The sequence below is a fragment of the Miscanthus floridulus genome, chromosome 8, assembly GCF_019320115.1.
Source record: "Miscanthus floridulus cultivar M001 chromosome 8, ASM1932011v1, whole genome shotgun sequence".
Classification (NCBI taxonomy): Eukaryota; Viridiplantae; Streptophyta; class Magnoliopsida; order Poales; family Poaceae; genus Miscanthus; species Miscanthus floridulus.
Genome location: NC_089587.1, coordinates 51,585,937 through 51,599,708, shown reverse-complemented (window position 1 = coordinate 51,599,708; position 13,772 = coordinate 51,585,937). Strand labels below are relative to the sequence as shown.

At 47.1% G+C, this 13,772-nt stretch overlaps 1 long non-coding RNA gene and 1 pseudogene across 1 annotated transcript; both read right to left on the bottom strand.

Annotated features, from left to right (window-relative positions):
• Positions 1-347: 347 nt before the first annotated feature.
• On the bottom strand, positions 348-11,570 carry LOC136469056 (cinnamoyl-CoA reductase 1-like; annotated as a pseudogene).
• On the bottom strand, positions 2,873-4,964 carry LOC136472004 (uncharacterized). Its single transcript, XR_010762193.1, has 3 exons — positions 4,358-4,964; positions 3,772-4,226; positions 2,873-2,974 (listed from the first exon to the last, which is right to left on the bottom strand). It is a non-coding gene; the product is annotated as an uncharacterized lncRNA (long non-coding RNA).
• Positions 11,571-13,772: the final 2,202 nt, after the last annotated feature.

The window sequence follows — 13,772 nt, the reverse complement described above, 5'->3', positions numbered from 1 at the left end:
AAATCATTTGGCAAATCAAGACATCATCTAGATAATAATACAAGTAACAAAGTGAGCTAATAGGCTAGGTATGTCAACTTCAGTCTTCACTACAGACTGAAACAAAGGGACATTCCTCTCCCTGGCTCATGTTCGCAAAAAAAAGAAAATCAAAATAAGCTTGCAATGTGAATTCACTCAAAAGGAGCAGAGGTGTAGCTCCAATCTACTTGCATTGGCTGACTACCCTACTTTTCCAAGGTTTTCCAATAGTTTTCCATAAGAGTGCAGCATGCTCTTTTTTTCTAACAGATAGCTAATGCTACAGCAAGGTAGCAGTCCAACATTAGGAGCAAGCTAGCACCTCCCTACAGCAGTCCAGAAACATCAGTCCAGAAGCAACAATCATAGAGAATGCGTAAATGCTACAATTGACAAGAGCACAAAAACAGACACCAGAAGTCCAGAAATACATCCCGATCATCACTAACTAGGTATTTCACTACTAGTACTCATGTTTATAAACATGATTAACAGTCATCACCCATCCAAGAAACTGCAGCCCAGGGTTGCTTTAGAGCAAATGACGTAGTAGCAGCAAGAGATGAGGCTTCTGTTTAAAGTTAAAATTTGCAATAAAATTAATCTCTCACATGACCACAAGCATATAGAGCACATAAAGAAATAAGTTGTCGCCAGTTGCTACAGAGTTACCACTGAATCAAGCATAGTAAATACTGTACGTATAAGAAGTCATGGAAAAATATTGTAGATTCCAATTCCTCCAGTCTGTGACTGTGAGGCCAACACAGAGAGGAGAGTAGAGAAAAGTAAGTGCAAAACAGGGGTGGAGGAAGGTAGAGCTTGAGCTGTTGCCAAAAGCTACAAAGTCAACGGCAATGGGTTCCTCCTCCTCATCCGAGCTGCAAGCAAGCGCTTTCTCCCTGCTCGTCCTGCTCCCCTCCTTTACATCTCCTACCACCTGACGACCAAGAAGAAGCCCACCACCCACGGCCTCACCGCACACCCGCTCCTGGCCCACCTCCTGGCATTCCTCAGAACTGCCACCGCTTCCTCGACTGGTCCACGGACCTCATCATCGCCAGCCCAGACCTAGCGACGGATGGAGCGTAGGCAAGCAAGAACCCTAGCGCCAGGAAGAGAATGGGGCAAGGGAGACGAGGGTGATGCGTTACCGGCGAGAAGGCGGCGGAGAACGCGAACGTTCGATGGGAAGCGGTCGCCGTCGCCTCGTGCCGCGCCATCGTGTCCCCTCGCGATGCCCCACGCCGTCGCCTCATGCCGCTCCGTCGCAAGTCGCGAGTCGCGTGCCGCACCGTCGCCAGGATAGGTTCCGGACGTAGGAGGGTCCGTCTCCATTCCGGGCCAGAGGGGGGAGGCCCGGATTGACCGGTTTGCATTCCGGGCCGTATCTAACCGAACGGCCATTCTTGATCCGGCCTGGCTTCGAACCGGGCCTATTCGATCCGGGCGGATCAGGCCACGATCCGGGCCATTCCGGGTCAAAACAAATGAGCCCTTATTGGGACGAGAAGAAGGTCCAGGCGTCGGATCCGATCAAACGGGCCAAGAAGGCTCGCGCATTTAATTGGGTCCCGATTTTTCCTCTTCTTCCAAAGCTTTTCGGCTGAATTTGCTTGCAAATAAAATTCTTTTGGGCCGCACAGTATTATTATTCTGTGCATTTTCCTATTTTTTACTTATTATTTCACCAAGCCATTTTAACAGGCCGGTTCAATATAACTTGCGTTTTGAAAATAAGAGACTTACACGCACGCCAGGGATTTCCACCATGCAGCCTTGCGACATGTACATGCCTAAAGTATCACTGCTACGAGCTTCAGTGCGCGCATGAAGAAAACAGGGATTAATTAACTGCTAGTCGCCTCCAATGTGGTGAAAGTACTGTAAGCAAACAAGGTTGGGAGAGCGTGCAGGTGTATGATGCATGTAGCAGCAGCATGGATGTGAAGATTCAATTCTATGGAGGCCAAGAAGCTAGGAAGCAGTGCATGCGTCAAACTACGAAGCGCATTAGTCCAATGGGCAGAGCAGTACGATCAGGGAAACAGGAAGGTGACCGATTTGCTTATTTGGTTGAGTGCTGGTCGGGACATGATAACGATGTATATGAGTATATACTAGAAAACCAGGCGAGGCTTTGCCGCGTCCTTGTTGGAGCAACCAGCCTGTGAGAACAACGAAATGGTTGAAATTCACCTCCTTTATAAGGTTTTAAGTGACTTGGAGATCGAGATATGAGGACATGAGCTATAAAGTTTTTGACATATAGGAGCAACAAAGTAAATATCGTGCATGCTGATGTAGCAATGTGATATATTTTTAGCAATTGCAAGAATGACTACTAACAAGCTGAGAAAAGGCATAAACGATCAAATTTAATTGGAGGTTGCACTGGCATTGTTTGATCTGTGAACGTTGTTTCAGAAATAATCTTGGTGAAAGGGTGTTCACTTAGATCACTTATTATACAGTTAAATTTGTCTGTCTTCAAGATAGTATAAAGCAAATGATGATAAAACAGGCTTCATGTAATTATAGCTAAAAACTGAATATTTTCTGTAGCTAAATTTATAGTTATGGATAAAGCCAGCTGCGAGCGTATGAAGATAGCGCCAACGATCCCTATCAGAGTGTGACATTTTTTATCACTATCTTTAGTTATCAAACATAGAAGTAGCAAAATTTCTATGGGAAGAACATAAAAGATTGAGTAACTAATAAAAAGCTATACTCTAATGTCTTTTTATTACCTTCGTCGGAGTTTTGAAACTTAATGGTATTCAGGTGGTTGCTATATAAGCTTCACTGATGCTTAAGGGCAGATTTCAAGAGTGCAGCCCCTAACTTTATTTAATCGCCCTGTTCGCTGGTTGGTTTCTGGGCTGATAAGCCCGACTGGTGCTGGTTTGTTGTGAGAGAAAAACACCGTTGGCTGGCTGATAAGCCCTGGCTGAAACCAACAAGCGAACATGTTCAGAAAGAACAACACTTACATATATCTTTAGTGCAAGGAAAATAAAGTGTTTAGGTGTAAATGTTACCATGCCTCGAGAAGAAGAGAGTACAATAATTTTCTGAAAGAGCAACACTTATTCTGTTCTTTTCTTATTCTCTTCCCTTGCTGTATTTTTTGCTATGTTAATTATCTTATTATTTTGGAATCTGGTTGGATATTTCTCTATTTCAAGAGCAAAAGATACATTATGTATACAGAGTATAACCACATTTAACTGTTCCTTTTAATTTTAAGACACATTAGGTATACAGAGTATTACCAAGTTCAACTGGTCCTTTGAATTTCATAAGAGAGTGTGTGTGTGCGTGTGTTGAAATTTTTCAGTAGGACACACGAGGGGAGTAATAACCCCCTACTAAAACAGAAAGCTGCATCGGTACCAATGTCCAATGAAAAATACAAAAAAATGACCATGAAAAATGATAACTGCTCCAGAACCATAGAGTTCTTGTTTTGCAAATTCATCAATAGTCAAAATAATTTATTAGCACTCAAGATTCCATACATTTAAAAAAGCATTTGATCTCTGCAACCTGGAACTCTAGAGCCTTTTATAATTAATTGAACCTGCTTAACAGAATAACATGTTCCATATTTTAAAAAGTTATCAACGGACGTTTCATTAATCATCGAAGCTTCCAACTAATTCGTCCCACTGTATACAAAAGGTGAAATGAGATTTGCTCTATTGAGTAAGGTAGCATTCAGAGAGAAGAATAGGAGACATATACCTTTATGCTAGCAGCATGTCCTTGCTGGGTCTATCTTCTTACTATGATGCAAGGTACAGATCAAAGGAGAATGGCCAAACATGAGTTGAAATTATTTTTGTATAACAAGCAATGAGGGATTTGGCATGGCAAGCAGCGCTGTGTCTTTCTGAATCAAGCAGCAGAGGGGTCCACCCTGATCATTATTAATCAGTAATTTCTCGTCTGAAACAGAAACCGGTGGACCTTATATGTCACCAAAATGGTGCTGAGCAATCTCCTCAAGTGTTTCCTTGGTCAGCACCTAATTGTTGGCTAATGCTGGATTGTCTGAGGTGATCTTCTATGAGACGAAGATATCCAGGTGGTTCACCAGATCTTTAGCCGACATCGGTAGTCTAAGCCCATGCACCTTTAATTAACTCCACCAGTGAGAGATATTGAATTCTGTTGTGGTACGATTCACATTCCAGCTCCTATAAAAATGAATGGGATTAGAAAGATTAATCAAAATATATTAAGATGTATATTGTGATTATGTGAGTGGCACTGAATGTTTGATTCATCAACAGGAGACGATTAGAGAATGTACAGGCTAGCAAATTACCTTTATAACATTTAAGATATATTTAATCCGTCCTTGTGAGACGCTGGCTGTGGTACCCTGCTGTTCTGGGGCTCGGAGCGACACGATCCAAGCGAGGGAGGGGGGAGGGAGCAGCTGCGATGGTGACCACCGTGGTTTCGGCCGATACGACGGAAGATAGAGAAATCAAGGGAGAAGCAGCAAGCAAGCATGGTCGAGGCGAAGCGGCATTTCATCGAGCAGATAGCGCACATCCAGGAGCAGTGGCGAGGGACCCCACGGAGAGGGCTACGGCCTACGGGGGGTGAAAGGGCGGGTCAGCAGGTGTGATGCTTACCAGCGGAAGGAGGTGGCTGCGCATCCGTTGGTTCCTACCCCGATCGTCCAGTGAGCCTGGATGCGACGGTGGAGATCGCGTGTTCGTGCTGCTGCTGCTGCGCTTGATGGAGCGATGCTACTACTAGTGCTGCCCGGGGAAGGGAGGAATGGAGCTCCCTGGCCGCCTCGTCGCTTGGCCGTAGTGGCATTCGCAGTGGTGAACGCCTGCGCCGGTGGCCTGCCGGTTGCCACCACCGCAGCACCCGTGCTGCCGCCCTCTACCCGAGTGAATAGGTCGACGCGCAGGGCATGTTTGGATAGGACCCTGGATGTGTTGCCTGGGCTTTTGAGCTGCCTGTGACTTGCCTATAACCCAAAAGCAAAATTGCCTGATCAGGCAAGTCTGTTTTTCATATCTTGTTTGGTTGACGTCCTGGAAGTAGACAGAGGGACGGGGCAGCGTTTGGTTGACGTGTCTCACGTGGCTTCCTGTAGGGTGATTAGGTCCAGGCAAGTTGGATTGTAGCCCAGGCAGTCGATTTCCTATGCCTGCTCACAGGCAACTCGTAGCAGGCAGATTTCTCAGGATGCCAACCAAATGAATCACAGGAAGATTACAGGCAGGTGTCCAGTCCAGGCATTTCAGTCCAGGTCTTTATCCAAACATGCCCTGACTCCATGAGGCTCGAGAGATTTCAGGTCTAAGTCTTGGCTTGATGGATGAGGGACTCGATCGATCCGCAACTGAACTGGCGGTAGCGTCCGTGTGGCTGGACGCGTTCGCATCTCCTCGCCGATCGCCGCGCCACCCTTTCTGCACGCCGCTCATCCGTCCGAGGAGCAAGACGGGCCAACGGGCCGTGAAGATTCGCGAGCCGTCGGATGGGCAGAGAAGCAGGTAGATACCCAAACCGCTCCACCATCGGACGGACCACGTTGCTTGTCTGCTTGATCGGACGGCTAATGGGCTAATGGGCGACGTGGCCCGATCCGCTACCCGTCTTTTGAAAGCAGAATTTCTTTATAGAGATATCTTTATATCAAACAATACAAGTTCAAGTACTACACGTGTCTATGTCTAAAGTCGATCGGTTTACGCCCTGTTCGCTTGGCTTAAAAGTCGTACTTTTTTAGCCAACGAACAATATTTTTCTTTCATAATAAATCAGCCAACAATACTTTCGATCATGGCTTATCAACCAAACGAACAGGACATCGGTTTGTTAAATCGAATAGGTTGATTCTCGTACACCTAAACTAGACTAGGACTCGTCTAAAAAAAACTAGACTAGACTCTTCTATTCGGTTGTTTTATTCTATAATTATACTCTGGGAAGACTGACCGTCCTATATAAATATAAGAAATGACGCCCGATTGAAAATACACAGTTGATACAAAACAAATATGTTATTATCATTCCTTTACTTACTTATATTATACTCTCTTTTTTTGCATCTAGGCCAGTAGTCATGATTTGCTAGTTTCCCGCAAACAAGCCGCGTGCTCCAGCGTCATCAGAGTATCAATGAACTGGCCATGAATTAGCAATATGATATGTTAGAGGCTCCATTTGTCCCCGGCAAACAACCCGCGTGCTCCAGCGTCATCGGAGTATACCTTGAGGCCACATTCACTGCGCTCAGTTGTCTCGGGCTTCGCGCGTGCTAGCCTACCGGCGGTCATCTGCATGCGGCCTCCCGCAGCTGCCGCCGCCGCGCTTCCGTGCGGGTGCTAGCCTGCCCACGACCTCTAGGGTGTGGCACGTCAAGGCCTGCCGCTACGCATCCAACCGACCGTGCTAGCCTGGCGACGCCAGACGTCCGTGCGAGGGCTAGGCTAGAGCCGCCGGGGGTCCCGGCGTGGTGACAGCGTGACCATGGGATACCGCTGGGGCGTTCGCGCATCGTGGCCTCCCGCCGGCGTGCATTCCACAAGACGAGGAATCTCTGCTCTCGTTCCGAGCATCGAGCAATCGCTCACGGCCGCCAGGGACTTGAGGATGGGCTTGAATGGCGTCGGAAGGGGCGGGGGACTTGATTAGCGTGATGGGGCAACGGCGGGGTGGCGTGGGTGGCGGCGAGGGAGGTTTGGGGAGGCGCACAGGGCAGGAGCGGAGTGCGCTGTGTGATGGGCAGAGAAGGGGTGGGCATGGGGGAGAGGAGTCACGCGTGGGGGTTCTGAGTCGGGATGGGATGAGTGATGAAGCGTTGTGGTATGATCAAAGAACCTCGTCTGTTGGATTTGAGTTAGTAGGAGAAAGCAGGCCCTTGACCTGATGCTGGTGACCGTATCGTACAGGCAGAGGCCGGCCTCTGTGACGCCGACGCCGAGCTCGGCCAGCCGCCGGCTGCTGAACCGGCACCCTACCTTCGTCTCGCCCGCGCCGCCCTTGCACTCGGTGGGCACCGGGTACTCCGGGAACCGCTTGGCAAGGACGCGGCACACCTCGACGCGGTGCAGCGTGCGGCCTGCGCAGAGGTACCGCCCGTGGGCGCCGGGGTCCTCGTACACGCGCGCGTGCGCGTCGGCGACGCCGCGCACGTGGACATACGCCTGCACGGCGTCCGCGTACGTCCGCACGGAGCCGTCGAGGTACTTGAGGATGTGCCGCGTGCTGGCGTTCACCGACGGCTGCAGCAGCGGGCTGAGGACCAGCGACGGGTTCACCACGACCAGGTCCACCTGGCGCTGCCTGGCGAGCTCCCACGCCGCCTGCTCCGCCACTGTCTTGGCGTAGCAGTACCAGTTCTTGGTGTTCTTGCAGTAGTCGAGGTCGCTCCAGCACGTCTCGTCTACCTCGGCGCCGGGGCCGTGGCGAGGGTCCATGTACACCGTGCCGATCGACGACGTGAACACCACGCGCCAGACGCTACCGACGTCCGCAGCGGCATTGGTCACGTTCTTGGCCCCGTTTACCGCCGGCTCCATCATTTTCTACTGCGTGCATGCATTTAGTTTCCTCGATCATCAAAAAGAGACTTACTACTAGTGAAATATTACCAGGTCGTCAGTGACCGGGGAGGCGGCATGGAAGACGCCCTGACAGCCTTGGAACGCCGCGGCGAGACTCTTCTTGTCCAGCAGGTCTGTGCGCACTAGGGTCAGCCGCTCCGCCGCTCCGTCCAGCGCCCTGAGGTGCGCGTTCTTTGCGTCATCATCTGGGATTGCCTGTATTAGTATTAGTATTAGTATATATTAAAGCAGTTTGGTTTGGCCGCCTCTCAGGGTGGCCACATCGCCCCGAATTCCCCTGGCCGTCCGATTCTGCGATCGACGGTCCATATTGGCTCCACCGCCCGCTTCAGTGCATCGCCCCCGCTACGAAACCCTCGCCGTCCCTCCCTGACCCCGACGCCCTCCTCCTCTCCGCTCTCTCTCTCTCCCCCCTCTCTCGATCCATGCCACCATGGCGACGGTGCACGGAGCGCACGGGCGGGGCGGCGCAGCTGTGGCCGCCCTCCTCGTCCCCCCCCCCCCCCCAGGCGTGCCCTCCCCCCCCCCCCTCTCTCTCCTCTCCGCTCGCTACCTCTCTCTCTCTCTCCCGATGCGGCCAGGGCGACGGCAGCCAGTGCGTGCAGCCGGGGCGACGTGGGCCGCCGCCGCTGCCGGCACTTCCGCGGAAGGACTGGCCACTGGCCTCTGCTGCCCGGCCGCTGCGTAGGTTAAGGTTCGCTCTCTCCCTTCCTCCCCCTCCCCTTCCCTCGCCGGCGCCGGGGACGGACGTCGATGTAGGCTTGTCGGCTCGGTCTTCCTTGCTGGCGAAGGCCCAAACCGGCGGATCTGGTGGATCCGGTGCCTCCATGGCCGGATCTGTCTGTCCTCCCGTCCGATCTGTGCAGCCAAAAACCTTCCGGAGGCCATGGTCATTGGTGCCATGGTGGAGGACCGTGGGCCAACGACGGCGCTGCCCACTGCCTCCTGCGCGTCTTGTCCCGGTGCTCCGCTTCCCTCCGCTCTGTTGTGGCGCTGCAGCCAGCGCCGCCCAGCTGCTGCCACCGGTCCGCGTGCAGCGGCGCCCATCCACCTCCTCCTCCGCCCTCCCTCCCCTTACTCTCCCTCTCTCCCCTTCCCTCCCGAGGCGGCGGTGAGCATGAGGCGACGGCGCCCCTACGGGCGGCGCGCCGGCGTGGGTGGGGCCGGTGGCCTCCTTCCTCTCCCCCATCCTCCGCACGACCTCCTCAATGCCTCCTCCAGTCGGGGAGCGTGAGCTCCTTTGGTCGACGAAACCCTAGGTACGGTCCAAACCCTAAACTGCAGCGTGCGCTCTCTCCCCTTCTCCCTCCCCTCCCCTAAACTCCCTCTCCTCACTACGGGGATCGTCCCCCCCCCTCCCCTCCCCTCTTGGCTGCAGCGAGCAAGGTCGCCCCGTGTCCATCGTGTCCTATTGTTCTCCTATGCAAAACTGATGTCCTTACCTGTACATTGATGATTAATTGTTTCATTCATGTCATCTACTGAGGCTTGGGGATTGTGCAATGATGATTCTTTAAAGACTGAGACAATAGAATTGTGCAGTAATGATTATATAATTATTTCATTCTTCCATGAATCTTGCTATTTTCGGTGCCTTTGTCGTGACTATGTCGTTATATTACTTGCACATTTTATCCATTTGTTAGTTAGTATACAGCCATTGTCAATGATGTCTTTTCTTCATACGATTTATCGGTTGTTCTATTACTGAGCACACAACTCATTGCCAATGATGTATTAGCAGTTGGACTTACTAGGAAGGTAATTTATTACTTGGTGAACTGCAATATCTGTGCGCTGCGCCGCCGCGGCTAGCTCCGACGGTTGTGACCGTGGTGCCCCCTCTGTTGCATTCGTTTCTTGGCGTCTCCTAGGTGAAGCAAGACCATCCCTCTACTCTGTATTGATCCCATTGCAGTCTCCTCTATGTGCCTCTTCTGGATTATAAGTGTGTGACTATGGTGTTGTTTTAGTTATTTAAGTCTGAGCATATGCCATTGCTGATGATGTGATGATGATTGTGAGGTCCTTTTAATATACCTGAACATATTTTTGTGCCTTTGCTATTTTGCATTGTTTTTGGTTGAACATATGTCAATGTTGATGATGCTACAAACAAATATCTTTATCTGAAATATACGATGTGATTTTTGCTAACATGGACGGCTGCAAGAAGCGGTCATGATTATCACTCTTTTATGATTTTTTGCTTTGTCATTGCGAGTGAGGTATTCATATATGTCAAACCTGAAAATATTTACATGCCATTGCTATTTTGCAATTTCTTCCCGCACATGTCAGTGCCAATGTTGCTTGACACCAAATATCTTCTTCTCAGCTATACCATTTGAGAATATGCAGTCATGATTATCACTGTTTGTGTTTTATGCTCTTTTTTATTCTGGGGCATCTTCATATGTTTTTATGGATATTGCTTTCTACACTTCGGCTGCAGTTGCCGTGAACTCAGGGTGGCACAGTGCCACCCGTCAGGCAGGCTGCAAGCCTCCTAAGAGCACACATAGTCTTAAACATTTGATTTGATACATTCATGTCTTAATTCGATGAACCTCAAATTTGATTTGATACTCAAATGGTACATGTTGCTATGTTCTGGCTTCAAAGATACAGGTAAAACTACCCCTCAAGTTGTCTTTCTGTTTACGTCTGTGCCGAGACTATAAATCAGCATTTACCATTTATTTAGATGTTTGAGTTGCTTTATAGAATAGTTTTCTCATTGATATATTTGTTTACAGATAGAGTACCTTTTGTAGCTCAAGTTTCTAGCAGGAAGGTAGCATGATCTTGTGGATTATGAAACAGTTATATTTATTTTAACAAGAGATTAAACATTCTGTATAAATGAAGAAGGTAGGATGTTAAGATCTAGAAATAGTTAATTAGTTGTTTCTGTATGGATTTAGAATATTCAAGCAAGTTCAAATGCCTCATCACAATTCATAATTTGACTATTTTTATTCCAAAATTGTTTTTCCTGGAGCTGTTGTATGTAAACTTACCACTAAATTTATGACTGGTGGCTTAAATGCATAATTCATGGGTGTAGGCCATGAAGACATAAATACACGGGTAAGGTAAATGGCATTTCCTTACTTCTTCTAATTTCTAATCTCTATGTGACTCTAGAGAAAAAAAACATCAATACTCATGGTTGATGGTCGGTGTGAAAACAGAAGCTTTAGAATATTTCTCATGCAGTGTGAAGACCTGAAATAGTTTATTGCATTGGCTTCTATGTTTTTGCTAGGAAATGTGATCTACCCCATCAAGCATTTCATGTTTAGAATTATGAATAGTTTTACCATATTAAATATAAAAAGGGCTCTAATCTTTCAGTTTTTGTACATGACATATCTACATTAAACTCCTAATATTGTTTCCATGTAAATATTAAACATATTTTTTACCTGCGCCTTAACCGGGTGATTTGCCGGCGCGCGCGAGGGCGCGCGTAATGGACTAGTGAATATTATTGGTAACAACCATGCATGCATGCTGATATGGCCATGGCAGGTAGCAGTTGTTTGTTTGTGGAAGCTAAGGCGACAAGAACAAATTGGTGAAGGCGCAAATATAATCACTAGCTAGCTACTACAGCTAGGCTCTATAGAGGCGTCTGACCCAGTCGCCTCTAATTTTCTAGTAGATACGGTTCGGTTTGGACCAATTTGCAGAGACGGCTACAAATGCTCAAATCTATCTATAGTAATGAATGGGGCGTACGTATATATATTGTTGCTCTCTATCAATGCAATTTTAGCAGAGACCACCTGGGTTGCGGACAGTGCCACGCACGATGTAGCCTTTCTCAAGGAGGAGCTTCACAAGCCAGGATGCTATGAACCCACTGGCGCCGGTGACGCAGACGGTTTGGCCATGGCCGGATCCACAGTTGGTGATGCTGCTGTGCAAACCCATCCATGTTTTGCAGTTTGCAGGACTAATGTGTAGGTATGTATCGAATGATGAAAGAAATGGTGCCCTTGGGGTGCTATATATATATTTAGGCCACTGGTAGAGAACCGAGCTTTACTCCCGGTGGGGAACCCCCTCTAGTCCCGGTTCCCCACCCGGGAGCAAGCATCCGGGACTAAAGGGGGGTCCTTTAGTCCCGGGTCAGGAACCGGGACTAAAGGAGGACCTTTAGTCCCGGTGGGTAACATCAACCGGGACTAAAGGTGCCTCCTGACATGCCACGATGGCCGGCACCTTTAGTCCCGGTTGGTAATACGAACCGGGACTAAAGGTTTTTTTCTTTTTTCTTTTCTTTTCATTTTTTTGTTTTCTTTTCAAAATAGGTTTTCGAAGTCGTATTGTACGCTGCTAATTATACATTTATACGCGCATATAGTATGTTTCGGTTCAAGCACAATGAACGTATTAAATCACACAATTCAAGCATAGAAATATATATATATATATATATATATATATATATATATATATATATATATATATATATATATATATATATATATATATATGCATGCATGCATGCATCATATATATATTTACATGCATGCATGCATATGTGTATTTTACATTATATTATTTCATGTGCATATATTACAAAAGATTGCATTATAGTTGTTGTGACATAACAAGTTTTCTCTCATCCTCTAGCTTGGCTTCAATGGCAGTGTTGGGTCGAAGTAGAACTCGCCCTTAGAATCGATGACCTGCTCATTAAAAAATCCGGCTATAGACTCTTGAATTGCTTTGATTTGGTCTTGCCGTATGACCTTTTCCTCCAACCATCGAGTCTACAGGTTTGAATTAAAGGAAAATAAATTAATATATGTACATATATATATAAAGACATAGTAACACAATCAATAATAATAATTAAATGAATATATAGTGTATTTTTAACGTACTTTGAGTCTCTCTGTAGGAGTTCTTTGGGAGAGCACCTTGATAAACTTGCAAACATAGTAACCACAGTAGTTGTTCCCCTGTTCCTGCCTCAGACACCACTTTACGAGAAAAAGATTTGTCATCCAATCTGGTGATCCGGTGAAAGCTATATGTTTAATTAATAAAGATGATGCGATTCAGGGGACTTACTTTCAAAGGGATTACATTCAGTGGCGCTTTGCATTTTTCCATGTGTTGCTTCTCAATAAAGGTTTTCCAAACACTGCCCAATAAAAAATTTGCCACGTCATCAGATATAGTTAATCATCATGTTTGTGTGTATATATAGTTGCTAGAGATCCCGAAATTACCTCTGGATAATATCTATCATATCTTGGTAGTCTTGTTGTGGTTTTCTCATCGAGTCATAGATTATCAAGTGACTTTTCACCAGATCGATGTCCATCAATATCCAGTGATTGTTGCATGTGTTTATAGGATATAACGCATAACACTCATTAATTAACTAGAATCAACATATGAGCCATTAAGGCTATGATCGACATGATTAATACTCACTTGAAGTTATAGGGAAAGAGTATATCCTTCTTGTGGCGTTGGTTCACTAAGAAGTTCATGAGGTTACTCTCTGACTCAGACTTCCAATTAGTCTTTGGAGTAATTGGGTCTTTGAATACTATATGGGGATCAACAAAACCAATTTCATTGCAGCCTTCCTTTCTGAGCTCTGTCATTGTAAATCTGCATATATATATAGTACTTGTTAGGATAATTTATATGCATATACACACATATGATGAGTTTAATAATAGATCGAAAGAATTATTACTTACAGGCAATAGCAGCTAATGATAACTTTGTCCAGAGAGGTCAGGTGGCATAGTTGATGAAATTCTGCAAAGTCAACATACATAACATCATCGCCACGGAACCAATGTTCGTCTCTAATTCTGACACCAACGCAGAAGTCTCCACTGGTAGACGCCTGCACGTACCACTTGTTTAGCAGGTACATTTGCGTCCCCAGATCAGATAAGGCTTGAGGGTTGTATAGACTCTGGCCTAGTACAAATTTTTTCTTCCAAATATCAACCTCCGCCGCACTCTTAATGTTTCCATCACCAAACATCTGGTAAAGGTCGAGACCAGTCTCATCAAGAAATTCACCAAGGTGATCCAAATCGACATCCGGAGGTATGTTTGCCTGATGCATTAATCCTAAATTCGAACCATATTCATTAC